The sequence below is a fragment of the Vulpes vulpes genome, chromosome 12, assembly GCF_048418805.1.
Source record: "Vulpes vulpes isolate BD-2025 chromosome 12, VulVul3, whole genome shotgun sequence".
Classification (NCBI taxonomy): Eukaryota; Metazoa; Chordata; class Mammalia; order Carnivora; family Canidae; genus Vulpes; species Vulpes vulpes.
This window is the reverse complement of record NC_132791.1, coordinates 18,219,947-18,236,845: the sequence shown is the minus strand read 5'-3', so window position 1 is coordinate 18,236,845 and position 16,899 is coordinate 18,219,947.

Sequence of the window (16,899 nt, the reverse complement as noted above, 5' to 3'; positions counted from 1 at the left end):
CAGCCCCCAGCCCAGCTTCTCTTCTGTACTGGCAAACTGAGCCCCATCTCCAAATGTACACATTGCCCCCCAAGTGAAACCCAAACTCAGCTCACTCTACTCGAGACAGTTTATTACCCAAGCATGTCCCTCAGATGACTCATTACTTCTTCCTTTCTTAAAAAAGAGAGAGAGAGAGAGAGAGAGATTTATTGAAATGTTGTAACCACAGAGTAATCTCTGTGAGAAGTTCCAGTAAATTCATTTCCCCCCTCTTGCATCTTTCTGGAGTCTGCACGATAGGAGCTGGTGCTTCAGGGGATGCCCGGTGGGCCGATGTGTGATCCCAGCTCTGGTGCCACCTATAGCAGCTCCAAATAGAGACGATTCAGTTGAAGAATGAGCTGACTCTTGAAGGCCTTCTCGAAAGGTCTTTCCCTCCGTCCATCTTCCCTTCCCCCACTGCCATCCTCGGTTGGGTTCTGGTGCTCTGAGTGAATCTTGTGAGAGAAAACACTGGAAATGGCACAGCATCTACTCTGAGCTTTCTAACTCTACCCTTTCTGAAAAGAAGGAAGAAGCCAGGAATCCACCTAGGATGGTGGGAGAGAGAAAAGGTTTGTGTGTTGGGGGGTGAGCTGGATGGGATCAGTCTCAGAACAGAGAGATGATGTATAGGGGCTGCTTCCTGTGCAGCCTCGGCCACCAGAGAACCGTCACATCTGTGTGTCTTCTTGATTTTCCTCACTCCCTCTGCCTGTCTGAACCCTGCCCAGCTCAAAGCTACACCCTCCGCTCACAAGGGTGCTTAGGGGCGTAGGAAATTCTTGTGGAATGGATATCCTTTTTTACAGTTTTATTTTTTTGAATAGGTAATACACTGAAAGAACCCACAAATGGTGCAGCCACTATGGGAAACTGCCTGGGGGGTTCTCAAAAAATTAAAACTGGAACTGCCCTATGATCTAGCAATCCCACTTCTGGGTATGCGTCAGAAGGAAGCGACAACAGCAACTCGAAGAGATAGCTGCACTCCCATATTCATTGCAGCATTATTCACAATAAGCAAGATGTGGACACAGCCTGAATGTCCTTCAACAGATGAATGGATAAGGAAGATGTGAGACGGCCGTAGGATACACGTATCTAAGAAGAATGAGCTATATTATTGAGCCATGAGAAATGAGGAAATCCTGCCATTCTCAACAACCCGGATGAAACTTGAGAGCCTTATGCTAAGTGAAATAAGCCAGAGAGAGAGAGAGAGAGGGAGAGAGAGAGAGAGAGAGAGAGATTCTGCATCATAATGTATTTCACCTGTAAATCATGTATATGTGGAATTTTTAAAAGCCAAATTCATAGAAACCAAGAATGGTAGTTGAGGTTGAGGGCGGGGAGGGAGGAGGGGAGCATATTGCTTAAAGAAGATATTCGTTTTACAATTTCTTGTTATAAGATTAATAAGTGGGGCAGCCCGGGGGGCGCAGCGGTTCAGCGCTGCCTTCAGCCCCGGGGCACGATCCTGGAGACCCGGGATCAAGTCCCACGTCGGGCTCCCTGCATGGAGCCTGCTTCTCCCTCTGCCTGTGTCTCTGCCTCACTCTCTCGCTCTGTGTCTCTCATGAATAAATAAAGTATTTAAAAAAATAAGTAAGATTAATAAGTTTGGAGGCTCTAAGGTACAGCATGGTGATTACAGCTACACCGTGTTACATCCTTGAAAATTGCTCTGAGAGTAAATCTTAACCTTGCTCAAAGCAAAACAAAAAACAAAAAAACAAAACCCAAAACGGTGATTGCAGGAGGGGCTACAGGTAGGTGGTGGCCGCTGCTATGGTGGCAGGCAGCGTTTTTGCCACCACGCCCTTGGACGCCTGGCTCTGGGGACAAACCAGCCGAAGGGCCCCACCGGCCCATCTCCCAGGCGGGGCAGCCCCGAGCCTCGCTCTTAAACCTGGGAGGACCCCCCGCCCGGACATTTCTCTGCCCTCGTGTCGGTCACCAGGGGGCTAAGCCTCAGCGGACCCTGCAGGTGTCAGCCGGGCTCCAGGAGCCCCGATGGCGCCCGACGGGGTGTGCGGGGCGGCGGGAACCGCGCGGAGCAGCGATTAGCCCGCGACGGAGGCGGCAGCGGCCCGGCCCGCGCCCTCCTGCCTCCAAACCCGCGTTACCCAGCGGGGCGGCGCTCGGGCGGCGGAGGAAAGGCGCGCCTCGGGGCCCCGACCCGGCCAGGCCGCGGACCCGCACCTCCAACCGCCTCCGTCCAGGGCCCCGCCGCGCCTTCAGATCCCGTCCCGGCTACGCGTTCGCGCCGGTTCCGGCCGCCCGAGCGCCCCCTCCCCCCCACCTCCACCCCTCCACCTCCACCCCCACCCCTCCACCTCCACCCCTCCACCTCCACCTCCACCCCCACCCCTCCACCTCCACCCCTCCACCCCCACCTCCACCCCTCCACCTCCACCCCCACCCCTTCCCCTCCACCCCTCCCCCTCCACCCCCACCCCTCCACCTCCACCCCTCCACCTCCACCCCCACCCCTCCACCTCCACCCCTCCACCCCCACCCCTCCACCTCCCCCCCTCCCCCCCACCTCCACCCCTCCACCTCCACCCCTACCCCTCCACCTCCACCCCTCCACCCCACCTCCACCACTCCACCCCACCTCCACCACTCCACCTCCACCCCCACCCCTCCACCTCCACCCCCCCACCTCCACCCTTCCATCCCCATCCCTCCCCCTCCCCCCACCTCCACCACACCTCCACCCCCACCTCCACCCCTCCATCTCCACACCTCCACCCCCACCTCCACACCTCCACCCCCACCTCCACCCCTCCACCCCTCCACCTCCACCCCTCCACCCTCACCTCCACCCCCCCACCTTCACCCCACTTCCACCCCTCTACCCCCCTACCTCCACCCCCACCCCCCCACCTCCACCCCTCCACCCCTCCACCCCCAGCCCGCGGACACCCGCAGGCCGTGACACCCGCGTTCCGGTAAACTTGCCGCCGCGGACAGTCCGCCCCGACCCGGAGCCCTAGGGATTCCTGGAAACCCTCCAGCTCTTCTTGCTGTCCCGGCGGGGAAACTGAGGCGGAGCGGCAGGCCGAGGACTGCCCAGCGCCGGCGCCCCACCCGCCCGAGGCGCAGAGCCGGGCCCGGCCCTGTGGCCTCTGGGACCGCGCAGAGCAGGAGGCTGCTGCGGCCTTGGCGTCCCCGAGCCTCCCCGCGGGCGCCCCTGGGGGATGGCACCGCCTCCCCGGCACCCAGGCTGGGGCCTTGCACACCCTTCCCCACCCTCCCCGGGAGGTCCCAGGTCCTCGGGCCTGAGCCCTCAGCGTCGCTCCATCCCAGCTCTAGTTCCCTGGCCCTCGTGGGAGGCTCGCGTGGGAGGCCTGCAGCCCTGCAGCCCTTCCCTGCGCCCCGGCCCCTCCTGCCCCCCGCCCCCGACTCTTCACAGGCTCCTGCTTTGCCTTAATTCCCATCCCCATCCCTCCTTGTCCTTGTCCAGAGGCCTCAGCTCCCGCCCAGGAGGATAAACACGGGGGTGGGGGTGGGGGTGGGGGTGCGGCTTCTGCTTGGCCTCCCTTCCTCCCCGCTGGGGCTCGGCTGCCCGGTCTGTAGAGGTGCCCCGAGGCCCCTGCCGGGCCTTGCGTCTGTGTCCCCTGGGGTCTGGTTCCTTTCTCCTGTCTGAACCCCCTCTCTGTGCCTTGGCTTCCTCCCCGCATGGCAAGGCTCCAGGAGCCTGGGTTTCAGTCCTAGAATAGCCTGCTGCCTACCCTCGGGCCTGTGTCTCGCCTTCCACCCACTCTCACTTGCCCCACAGAAGGCTTTCTCAAGTCCAAAATAACCTCCTTGTTCCTAAATTCAGAAGACACGTTTTAGAGTTATAAAAAAAAAAAAAAAAAAAACCCAGGATCTTTCTATATAATTTTCTACTGCTGATCACTCCTTCCCTCCTTCCTGAAACTCACTCTTCCCTTGGCTTCCAGGAAACCTCTCTTCCCCCTATAAGCATCTCCTGCGGCCTGTCCCCTCAGGCCCCTTCTCTCCTCCTCAGGCATCCTCCCGGGAGCCCTGACCACTCAGTGGCTTCCATTTATAACCAAGCGATGGTGAGGAGGAGGAGGAGGATTCCTGAATCCTGTGGAGTCCAGATCCCACTCCTGAGCATCGGGCTCATATCCAACCACCCGAGAGTCAGTCTTACTTGGGAGTCTTACAGGCATCTCATGCTTGCCGTGTTCAGAGTAAGTTCATTGTCTTCCCCTTGTCTGCTTCTTCCTGGAGCTTCCCGTCTAAGGGAAAGGGTCACCGAGTACATGGGAGTCATCCATCCCTCCATCTCTCACATCCAATCAGCCAATCAATTAATCATCAAGGCCTATGCATTCGATCTTCAAGGGGCCTCTGTATTCCTACTGCCATTACTTTTGCTGTGACAAATTCTGGTCTTGTCCCCCTGCTGCTGCAGTGATCTTGCTAAACCCATAGTTTATCAAGTCACTCCCTTCAGTGGCTCAGCTCTGCCCTCAGGTCAAAGGTCAACTTCTTTAGAGCATCCTACAAGCCAGACCCCTCAAGACCACCAAATGGCATTTCACATTAGAAGAATTCATGGACCAGGACAAGAGTCCTCCTGGTGGGCTCACGTTTTACGTTTTTAAAATCGAACACCCCCTTCAACAATGTTAGTGCTCAGAGCTTAGATATCTCCTTCCTGATTTAGGCCTTGAAACACCTCCACAAGGTAGGTTTTACAAGTCTCAGAAATCTCCAGGTCACAAAACAACCATGGCAGGGTTTGAACATCAGTCTGCGATTTCCTGTGCAATTTCCATGAGACCAGAGGAGGGGGCTTCTGGGGGCTCAGGGGCCACTCTGACCATGCCACGGATCTAAGAGACCTTCTCCCATTGCAGACCTCTTCCCCCACGTGCTTCTGTACCTGAGCCCTGAGCCCCCACCTGAGCTCTGGGTCAGAGACAACCTGCTCCCGCACCTAGTCTCAGATGGGCTGGGGATGACAGCCGAGCGGAGGATCAATAGCCATCTGTCCAGGCTCCACTGACAAGCTAATCTTTTCAGTAAACATTTCATTAGCTCCTGCCAAGCTGCTCACACCTGCTGACAGGGAGGCAGGACCAGGCAGGGGGGTGGGGGGCTCTGGTTTACAATAGGTGCAGATATCAGCAGGGGTCTCCTGGCCCTTGAGATCCAGAAAGCTCAGCCACACGCTGGTGTCATCCAAATCATCCCCCAGATTTTTGTAAATTCCCGAGACTCCTGGCCTGTATCCCTGGGCTTGCATGACCTGCCGTCTGAACGAGTCCTCCTCCTGCCCTGTTCTGTGATGAAGCTCTTACGGCAACTTTTTTTAAAAAAGATCTTATTTATTTATTCATGAAAGACACACACAGAGAGACAGAGAGAGACAGAGACACATGCAGAGGGAGAAGCAGGCTCCCTGGAGAGAGCCCCATGTGGGACTCGATCTTGGGACCCCAGGATCACGCCCTGGGCCAAAGACAAGCGCTCAACCGCTGAGCCCCCCAGGTGTCCCACTTACAACAACTTTTGCTTGCCCTTCAGAATACTCTCACTGCTGCCGCTGCTGCTCGTCCCTGCGGCTGATACTGCCGGCTGTACTGATGCTAACAGTAGCAAACATCTAGTAAGCACCTGCTGTGTGCTGACTTACATGCCCTATTGCCTTTGGCAGACCTCACAACAACCCTAAGAGGTAGGTCCTGGAGACTCCCCCATTGGGCATGGAAGCTGGGAGTCTCTGAGAGGTTTCGAGGAGCAGTAGGGGCTCCATCCCGGGTTTGTCTACCTCCAAAGCCCATGCTCTTGCCCCCCATCCTGCATTTGGAAATTGTGGAATTATTTGACTAGCTTCTGGCCCCCCGACCTGATTGGGAGCTCTGCAGAGGCAGGAAGTAGGTCTGATTGCTTCACCACTGTGTCCCCAGCCCAGTGATGTTCTAAAAAAATAATGCAAGGTTATTGTACATGAGTTTGTTTAGCCTTTATTGCTCCCAAGCCCGTGGAGGTAAGAAGTTGGTTTTTATTTGTTTTTCTTTTGTTGGGGGGAGTGGTGTTTGTTTTTGCCATACAAACTCATTCTCCTCAACTGCAGCAGAGGAAAACTGCCTCCTGCAAATAGGCTAGTTTGGGTGACCTCTCATTTAGCTCACCTCCTCTGTTTTTTCAAACCCAGCCAAGTCCAGAAAATGACCTTTTGGGACACCTGGATGGCTCAGTGGTTAAGCATCTGCCTTTGGTTCAGGTTGTGATCCTGGGATCCTGGGATCGAGTCCTGCATCAGGCTTCCTACGGGGAGCCTGCTTCTCCCTCTGCCTGTGTTTGCCTCTCTCTCTCTGTGTCTCTCATGAATAAATAAATAAAATCTTTTAAAAAAGAAAAGAAAAGAAAGAAAATGACCTTTTGCCAGCCGGTACCCCCTACTTTCCCAGTGCTATAAATAAGCTACTCTAGTTTTGCATGTTGAGGTGTCTCTCATTTTCAGAATTCAGTTTGGTGGCTTTCTCTCCACTTCCTCATCTGTTCTTCCTGTTTGGTCTCCTGCCTTATTTCTCTGCTTGGGGCAGCCCTGACGAATAATTTTGGTTCTGGAATTAGAAATGTCTCCAGGTTTAATAAAAAAAAAAAAAAAAAAAAGAAAACAAAAAAACCAACTGTTGCTTTGGGTGACTTCCAGGAAGAGAAAAGGGACATATTCACATGCCCTGAGGTGACTTTATGGGAGTTGGGGTGAACCTGTTTATGGGGATCCTCCGGCTGCATGTGAGCATTTGGCGATGCGGCCTCAGTAGTACTAGATCTATCAGGCCTTCGGATGGCTGAGAAAGGACCCAGCTAGGACTGCCAGTGTCTGACTCTTAAGTCCTTGGTCTCAAAAGCTTCATTACAGGGTCCCCACTGGCAGTGCTGTTGGAAGAAAAATAGAAGACACTGATGGGCTAGAAGAAAATTGAAATCACCTATCATGTTTTCACTGAGGGAAAACCACTGTCGAACATGTGACATGGTGGTTTAATATATTCAGTTTTTTTTGTATATATACACACACACACACACACACACACACACACAGAAAGCATTATCCTATTAGGTGTATGATTTTGAAATTGATGTAGGAAAAAACGTTAGGGTTCAAAGCCGACGGCCAGAAAGAATTCTTGAGACGTCTTTGGTGAAAAAAGGTGATTTTATTAAAGCATGGGCAGTAGAAAGAGCTGCCCTGGGATCATGAGGAGTGGTCATTATAGACTTTCAAGTTGGGAAGGGGTTAGGGATAGCATAAGGCTCTAAGGAGTTTTGGAAGTAAGGTTCCCAGGACCTTGAGGGGGCTGGCTCTTGTTGGGGAAAGGTCATTTATTACCGTCTAATAAAACCTGAGTCATGAGACCCTTTGGATGTATATCAGTGGGCCGTGTGCTTGGGGAACGATCACCAACATGTATCTTGGGGCTTTAGAGATAAAGGAAGTTTCCAAAGGAAGTTTTAAATGTTAAAGTAGACTTACAGGATCCTGGGGGTTGAGCTAAGATTGCCTTTTGTCCTTAGCAAAGTATTAACATTGAGGGAGTTGAGTCCCTAGAGGATGGTCACTCTGCCTGTGTCAAGGACTTGTCAATAGGCTGTAGGTAGTAAGGAGATTTAATAATTTTTCTTCTGCCTTTGTTTCCCATATCAGAAACCAGATATTCACCTGGGATGCCTGGCTAGCTCAGTCGGTAGAGCATGCAAGTCTCGATCTCAGGTTAGAAGTTCAAGCCCCATGTTGGGTATAGAGAAGACTTAAAAAAATAATTTTAAAAATTTTTTCAAAAAAAAAAAAAAAAGAAACCAGATATTCTCATTTAGCACTGTGTTTCCATGTTAATAAACAGACTTATTCAATTTTTAGTGGCTTTATGGTATTCTAAGCCAACTATGGCTTATTTAACTAGTCCTCTATTGACATACACTATTTTTAATATTTTGACTTTTTATACAACGCTGCATCGAATAGCCTTGGATATAGATTCCCGTGTACTCACCTGGGTTTCTCCCCTGAGGCAAGGTTTCTTCACAGTGACACTGTTGATGTTCAGACCAATAATTCTTATTCTGGGGGCTGCACTGTGCATTGCGGGATGCTTAGCAGTATCCTTGGCTTCTACTCACTAGATGCCGATAGCACACCGCTCTCCCAATATCCTGGCGATCAATATCCACAGATTGCCAAGTGTCCCCTGGGTGGCAAAACTGCCTCTGCTTGAGAACCACTGCCTCCAGGATAAAGTTGTTAAGTGACAAGGTTAAAGGATATTTTAAGACTTTTGTTACCTATTGACAAATTGGCTTCTAAAAGTTGCACATTTATTCTCACCAACAGTGTGTGGGGGGTGCCCAATTTACCCACCCCCTTGGGAATATGCACATTAATGTAAAAAACCACTTTAACAATCTCAAAAGACAAGATGTTCTTATAGCATGTGATTTTTTTTTCACGTTTTTATTTCTAGAGTGAGGTTGATTATGTTGATTGGCTGTTGTTTCTGTGGCAAACTATCTTTCCTTTTTTTTTTTTTTTAAGGTTTTATTTATTTATTCATGAGGACACAGAGAGGCAGAGACACAGGCTGAGGGAGAAGCAGGCTCCCTGTGGGGAGCCTGATGCGGGGACTGGATCCCAGATCCCAGAATCACAACCTGAGTCAAAGGCAGACACTCAACCACTGAGCCACTCAGGTGTCCCGACATCCTTTTTAAAGATATTAAATAAAATGTGCATATCTATCCTAGCTTGCTGTCTTTATGTGTTGATATTTTTGGTTGTCTTTGCTCTAAAATCCTCATGGATTGGGCAGCAGATTCCAGGGAAAGTGTCCTTGTGCATTTGCCTGGCTGGGGCTCTCACTGTGTCCCTGCCAGGGTGCCTCCCACCTGCTCCAGCTTTGCCTGGGAGAGGATCCTATTTGGGCCATGCTTTTTAATATCAGGATCTTCTGAATGTTCCTTTTGTGTTTGAGTGGAAACTTCTTGCTTTGGAAAGTAGCTTGTCAGGAGACAGCCCTGCTCAGGGAAGACTGACCGGGGGCTTGATCACAATTAGTTCAGGTTAATTATTGCCAATCTGTGGATTCGCAGCACGGGGGCCTCTCTTGCCCTCAGCCACAGCCTCTGGAGGTTTCTTTTATGAGCTCTGAACCCTGAGGGAAGACTTAAAGTAATGAATGTTCCTGTAATCAGATTTGAGGGTTTGTTCCCTGAACCATCCAGTCAATTGGAGAATTGAGCCCTGACTGGTTTATTTGGCCAAAGGATGCCAGAGATGAAGCACAGGGCACCTGATACGCAATCTGGGAAGTAGGTTGAAAAAAAAAATGACTTGACGTATTAGATGCCTACCTCTTGAATTTCAGGAAGTTTTTAAGGGGAACCATTTTATTTATTTATTTATTTTTAAAAAGATTTTATATATTTACTTGACAGAGAGCGTGCAAGCAGGGGGAGCAGCAGGCAGAGGGAGAGGGAGAAGCAGGCCACCTGCTGCACAAGGAGCTGGACATGGGGCTCCATCCCAGGATCCTGGGATCATGACCTGAGCTAAAGGTAGACGCTTAACCGACTGAGCCACCCAGACACCCCTATTTACTTACTTATTTTTAAAAAGATTTTATTTATTCATGAGAGATAGAGAGAGATAAATAGAGAGATAGAGCAGGGTGAATGGCAGTGGGTAAGAAGAAGCAGATCCCTGTTGAGCAGGGACCCAATGTGGGGCTGGATCCCAGGACCCTGAGATCATGACCTGAGCCAAAAGCCGACACTCAACCAACTGAACCACCCAGGTGCCCCCAACACACTTTAACTTATAAGGAGAGGCTACCATCTGGGGGCTGTGCAGAAAGAGTGGGGTAGCTTTTGTGTCGAGTTATTAGCACTAAGTCTGATGATCCTTGAGTAAAACCTTGTGAGATTTGCCTTCAACGTCTTCCCTATGCTGGTAACACAGTTGCCACATGTTTATAAATGTTTAATGTGTTCCGTGTTTATTCAGCATTCATTCATTTGTCTGTGCATCTACTCAGTCACCAGGAGGCACTGGGAATGCCTAACGAAGGACACCAGGCTGCTGCCTGTCTTCAGGGTGTACACGCTGCCTGTGTTATTGGGGGGAAAATAGACTTTGTGTGCAGGTTTGGCATGTACGTTGAGGTGACAGTGTGAACAAGGAAGAGGCCTTGCAGCCGAGTCAGTGAGGCTGGTTCAGGGGATCAGGAAGCGGAGGAGAACTGGGCAGGAGTACAGGTGACAGTGGATGTGTGCACCTGTCGGCCACTGGGCAGTCACCGGGCGCGAGTCCCTTCTGGCAGGACTCTCCCATTTGAGTGTCTCAGAAAGTGCAACAGCCTCACTAGGTCTGATCCTGGAAGGAAGCTCCGTGCAAATAGACTTCGCAGTCAAGGAACAGGACGGGAAATGTTCAAAGGCCTTTGTGTTGCTTTTGAGGTCACATGGCCAGAAGCAAAGGGGAACTCAAGGGGATCTCTTTAGGCAGGTGCCTACAGGGCAAAGCAGCAGCCTGGCCCATGGGTGGGGGGCTCTAACAGAGCTGAACAGCCCAACCCAGGTGCTCCACTGGCCCCTGGCTCCGGGGAGGTCACCAAGGGGGAGAGATGACATAGGCTGCAGAGGGGACCCTTCTGCTCTCTGATCCATCCCTGGAGTGAAGCCTGTGTATCCTGACTCTTGAGCATGCTCAGTGCTAGTGTTTCTTTGCAATCGCATGATTTTCCTTGGCTTTTCAGCAAGTCCCATCGGTGATGTGAAGGAATGCTCGGGATGAGTTTCCATGCAGGCCCCTCGCCTCAGGAGCTGCTCACTGGCTCCACAGAGGAATGCAACTCACCAAACTTTAGAACAAAGTGTTCCAAGGACAGAGATTCCAAAAGGGAAATTTGGTCCAGAATGATGTGAAGCTCTCAAAAATGTCATCCTGAGTTGATTCCATTCTGCACTTCATTCCAGTAGAAGAGAAAAGAGAGAATGAGAGAGAGGCAGCCAAAGACACAGGCAGGGTTGCACAGGACACGGCGGGGCCAAGCAACATAACTGACTTATGCCAAAAACAGGCTAAGAACACACATGCGCGTGCACACACACACACACACGCACAAGTACAGCAAGGACACATGGAAACATGGTCAAGATGGCAGCCCAGCACGGCTGAGACTTGTGGAAAATGACAAAAAGGCTTTGATGGTTCTGCTCTCCGTGAATTCAAAATTGCATTTAACCACTGGTAACCAGAGACCTGAAAAAAAAACAAACCATGGCTTAAACCAAAGAGAGGTGCATCTTTTTCTCTTACGTAGTAAAGGATCGCTCTGGTGGCTTCACAAAGCCATCAAAATCCACTTTCTGCTCAACCATCCTTACTTAGTGAGTGGCTTCCATCCACGAGTTCACCTCATGGCCCAAGACGGCTGCCAGCGCTCCTACTCTATCTGTGTTCCAGGCAGGAAGAAGGAGGAAGTGAGGAAGAGCAAAAAAGGGTACCTTCCAAATGTGTAAGTTCCTTTTAAAGTAATTCCCCAGAAATCTCCCCAGCAACTTCTGCACACATCTGATTAACCACTTCATTTGCAAAGGAGCCTGAGAAATATGGTTTTCGAGTGAGCCACATGGCCCCTTCAACACTACGAGGTCTGTTACTAGACAGTTAAGGGAATTGGCCGTGGGGAGGCTGCTCGAAGTTTTGGACACAAGTTCAAGGAAGACAATGAACGAAGAAGGAAAATGTCCCTCCCTCTCTTTTTTTTACCTTTTTTTTTTTTTTTTTTATGATAGTCACAGAGAGAGAGAGGCAGAGACATAGGCAGAGGGAGAAGCAGGCTCCATGCACCGGGAGCCCGATGTGGGATTCGATCCCGGGTCACTAGGATCGCGCCCTGGGCCAAAGGCAGGCGCCAAACCGCTGCGCCACCCAGGGATCCCTCCCTCTCTTTCTTGATCTGGGATATGTGGTTAACGGGCAACAGGAGCCCCCACGCAGTTTTCTTTCACCCTCTCCTTCAGTGTTAGAGGACCCAGGGAAGTCTGACGGAGCAGCATTCAAAATGATTTCAAGTTCCAGCCCCCTGGGTGGGTTTTGGCCCGGGACAGTGGATAGGACTGAGGGAGAATTTGGTGAATTGAATGGAAATCCCATTTTCTGACATATGTTCCACAAGATGCTGCTCCATGTCACATGAAGAAATGGCTCCCCAGTCCAAAGTTTGGGAGATTCTGGATTAAACCACGTTAAGCTATTTATTTAATTGCAGAAAAATCTGGAGTCATAAACATACTGTTTGTTTCTCTTTCTAAAAGGGAGCATATCTAAGCTTACTTGCTCTCAGAAGTCACTTCTTGCAGAGCATCCCATGGAACAAGTGTTCTAGAGTAAACATTTGGGAACCAGCGGTGTGGTCAGTAGGGGCCTCCCTACCTGCCAGGCTCTAGCCACCTGCGGGTGGCCTGTGCCAGAATCGTCGTGGCACCAGTCCTGTCCTACTGAACCAGGATCCTGGGCCTGTGGCCTGGAAATCAGCATTTCCCCCAAGCTCTCTGGATAATTCTTAAAACTCACTGATGTTTGATGTCCACTAGATGAAAGAGCCGAGACTCCAGTTGACAAATACTATGACTTGATGAGTTTACCCCCGGGTAGCTCCTCCCGGTCCCCTCAAAACTCATTTCTCTCGTCGCCCTTTGGTACCCGGATATCCAATTTCCTCAGCTCTGCGCAAGGCAGCTTGCATTTGTCTTTATTGCCGCTCAGTTTATTGATTTAGGTCCACCTCTGCAATTCGTCAAGCTTGGATTGTATTTTAATCTTGTCCTCCAAAGTAGCTAAGATCCCTTCCAGCTTTGTATCGTGTGGACATCTGATTAGCTGGGTCTCGATTCCATCCTTCAAGTCATTAATGAAAATATTAAATGGTCCTGGGTTAACACGATGGTCTTCAGGGGTCTCGGAAGATGTATGGCTCCTCTCTCTGCCACTGGTCTCTGCTCAGTTCTGTCAGAGCGTGGCCACCACGGCCAGCGTTTCGGTTTTAGGTTATTGCCGCCTTTATGAATCCACACGTGGAGTGCAAATCTTTATAGAGGAAAAGAGAACCTTTTTTTTTTTTTTTAAAGGATTTTATTTATTTATTCATGAGAGACACACACACACACACAGAGGCAGAGACACAGGCAGAGGGAGAGGCAGGCTCCATGCAGGGAGCATGACTTGGGACTCGATCCCAGGTCTCCAGGATCAGGCCCTGGGCTGAAGGCGGCGCTAAACCACTGAGCCACCGGGGCTGCCCCGAAAAGAGAACCTCTTAATTCATTAATTAAGTCCATAAATGTCAAGCCACAAATGTCTTTAAGGCATATGATGTTCTTACGTCAATGGCATGTTGGCCATAGGGTGAAGAAGCTTGTCCCAAGTTTGTGCATTAGAAAGATCATTTTTTAAAATATATTTTATTTATTTATTTGAGTGAGGTAGAGAGAGATAGAGAGAAGTATGAGCTAGGGTTGGGGTAGAGGGAGAAGCAGGCTCCTGGTGCTGGGCTTGATCCTGGGACCCTGAGATCATGACCTGAGCCAAAGGCAGATGTTTAACCAACTGAGCCACCCAGGTGCCCCGGAAAGATCATTTTTTACATTAAAGGCAGCTGAGATGTACTGTCCCAGGCTGATCCATACTCACAACAAGCCGCAGTACATAGTTCATGCAGGAAGCGCTGGCTTTTCTGAAGCTTTCCTAAGACTAACCACTGTTCTCACCTCTTTCCAGCTGTTCACGCATTGGCGCTCAAAACAATCTTCCGATGCTGGTGTCATCACCCTTTTCTGGATGGGCCGTGGGAGGCCCAGAGAAATTGGATAACACGTAGAAGGTGCCAGAGCTGGCAAACGTCAGAGCAAGGAGTCTGACTCGGGCAGCCTGGGTCCCGTGCCCCGACTCGGGCCCACCACCCTGTGCAGTTGCAGCCGTGACCGTGACCCAGTGAGCCCGTAGCTGGGCAGAGCCTACCCAGGGCCCAGAACTCGCCTGAAATTTTCTCTCATTCAGCAAACATGCTCACCCACCCCAGGCTGGGCCCGGCCTCATTCTGGGAGCTGAACAGACCAGCCCTGCCTTCAGGAATACCAAGTGGAGCAGACATGGGCCACTGTCCCCACTCACCCTGACCCGTGGCAGAGGCGGAAGCGGAGGTGTCACCCAGCTGTCACCTGCTCTGGGAGAGGCGGTGGGACAAGCCAGGCTTCCGGCAGAGGGTGAGAGCTGGGCCTGGAGGTCAGGTTCCAGTGGCAGCTGAGGGGCAGGAGGGGGGGGTCCCCTCAGGGGACCCCTGGAGAGCCCTGGAGCAGGCCCCCAGGCGAGTGCCTGCCAAAGCGACAGGCAAGCCACATCTTCACCCCCGTCCTCAGACTCAGCCCCTGGCCTCGGCTGGCCCTCGGCAGCTGTCTCCTGAGCAGGTGTCCCTCTCCTCTGTCCTCTGTCCATGGAGCCACGGCAGCAAAGGCCAGGGCCCCCAGGACACAAACCTGTCCCCCACATTCCCTGTGGCGGGTGGAGAAGGCCCGAAGACCACGTCTTTGTTCTCCCGGTCCGCTAGGAAGCACTTTGTTCTTCGGCCACCCGAGGGCGACAGTCGCCCGCACATGGGCTGTTCCTGCGGACCCGGGAATCCACCTGGTACATGGGGGGCGGGGGTGGGGGGGCTGTGGAAGATGACTTTGTTAAGGCAGGTTGGTGGGGACTCCCCCCATTCCAGGAGCTTTGGAGCACCTTCGAAGCGGATTCCAATCCCAGGGAGCAGCCTAGTTTAGGGATGGCACCTTCGGAAGCGGGGTGCGGGGTGCGGGGTGCGGGAAGTCCCGAGGACTGTGGGCTCTGATGCCCCCAGCCTCAGTGGCAGGGGCCTGTAAAATGGGGTGGTTTACACGGCAGGAGGGAAGTGAAGGGGCCCGAAAGGACACGGTGCGGGAGGACAGGAGGTTTCGCTCAGAGCTGCTGCCACCGGAGCCCGTGCCAGGAGTGGGAGCCGGAGGCCACGGGTCCTGGGGTGCCACGGAAGGGGGCTGGTCTGTGGCCAGGGGCGCCGAGCCACGTCCCTACGTCTGAGAGCTCAGGGGCAGGAGGGCGAGGGCAGGCGGTGCACGGCGGGTGAGAGCTCTGGCCCTGGTTCTTTTTTTTTTTTTTAATTTTTTTGTTAACTTTTTTTTTTTTTTTTTTTTTTTTTTTTTTTATGATAGTCACAGAGAGAGAGAGAGAGAGGCAGAGACATAGGCAGAGGGAGAAGCAGGCTCCATGCACTGGGAGCCCGACGTGGGATTCGATCCCGGGTCTCCAGGATCGCGCCCTGGGCCAAAGGCAGGCGCTAAACTGCTGCGCCACTCAGGGATCCCTTTTTTTTTTTTTAAGATTTTATTTACTTATTCATGAGAGAGAGAGAGAGAGAGAGAGAGAGAGAGAGAGGCAGAGACACAGGCAGAGGGAGAAGCAGGCTCCATGCAGGGAGCCCGTCATGGGACTCGATCCCGGGTCTCCAGGATCACGCCCTGGGCCGAAGGCAGATGCTAAACCACTGGGCCACCCGGGCTGCCCTCTGGGCCTGGTTCTGACGCCACCTCGTGGCGTGACCTCTGCAGGGATCGGGAGATGGGCTCTCTGGGAGGGTCCCCTGGCCCGCGGGCCTCTGAGCAGTGTTGAGAGAGAACGATCACGGCTGTGCCAATCAGGAGGAGGGGGCGAAGAATAGTCTCTCTCTTCTGACTCCGAAGGGTGGTTGGCCTTTCCTGACGGCCCAGCCTGGGCCTGCGTCTGACTGCTCACAGCTTGCTGCCCTCAGGGGAGCCCAGGTACCTGCTCAGGGGAGGCCAGGCCTGGGGCATGGGGAGCAGCCCCCTGGAGTGTCCCCGCCCTGGTGGCCACAGCCTCCCCAGAGCTGGGGGAGCCAAGAGGTCGGACCCCAGGACATCATAGAGCACAGGCCTAAGGGCACGGTGGTGAGGGAGGCTGGCAGGACCCCTGGCTGCTGGTGGCAGCTGGGGGCCTCTGAGTGGCCGCCCTCGGGCCTGCAGGAATCCTGCAGCTCGTCCAGGGAGATGGGCTCCCCCTCGGGAGTTCGTGTGTGCTCGCTCACCTATTCCACTGCCCATGTCCCCAAAAAGAATGAGAACGTTCTTTTCTTTCTGTGGGCCTCGATTTCCTCATCTGTGGAATGGGCAGGGTGGACTAGGTGATCTCTAACCATTGTCTCCCTCTCACCCCGTATCAGTAAATACACAGAATCCAAATCGGTGCTAAATTGATTCTGATTCCATTAAACCAACAAACACACACCTTTGCCCAACCTGGCCGAGTGTCAGGGACAGACACCCCGTGGTCACATACAGCGTCGTCCTGGATCCTGATGTCCTCACCCCTGCCGCCCCTCCTCCTTGCCAAACTCTCTCCCCTCTTGGTGTCCAGCGCGTTGGTCACAACGGGCCGTTTTGTCTCTGGCATCTTCCCTTCTGTCTCCATCCCCAACCCTCCTACCCCAAGTCAGGAAGCTGCCCACAGCTTTGTCCTCACTAGTCCCCGTCCCCGGCACATGACCCACCCGCAGCCCACGCTGGGGACATAGGAGCTAGTCTATAAACAGGAACTGGATGAATATTTAAAGGGAAGTAGTAAGTAGTATATTAACAACTTACATGGATGTTGTAATGATCCACAGTGAAATATTCCCTCACCTCTTTGCGAAATTATCATTCCAAACCACGGAATACATTAGGTTTTATGATCTGCTCGCTTCTTTGGGGAAATATAAATCCTGAAACATCATCTTCATATGACAGGGCAAAGAG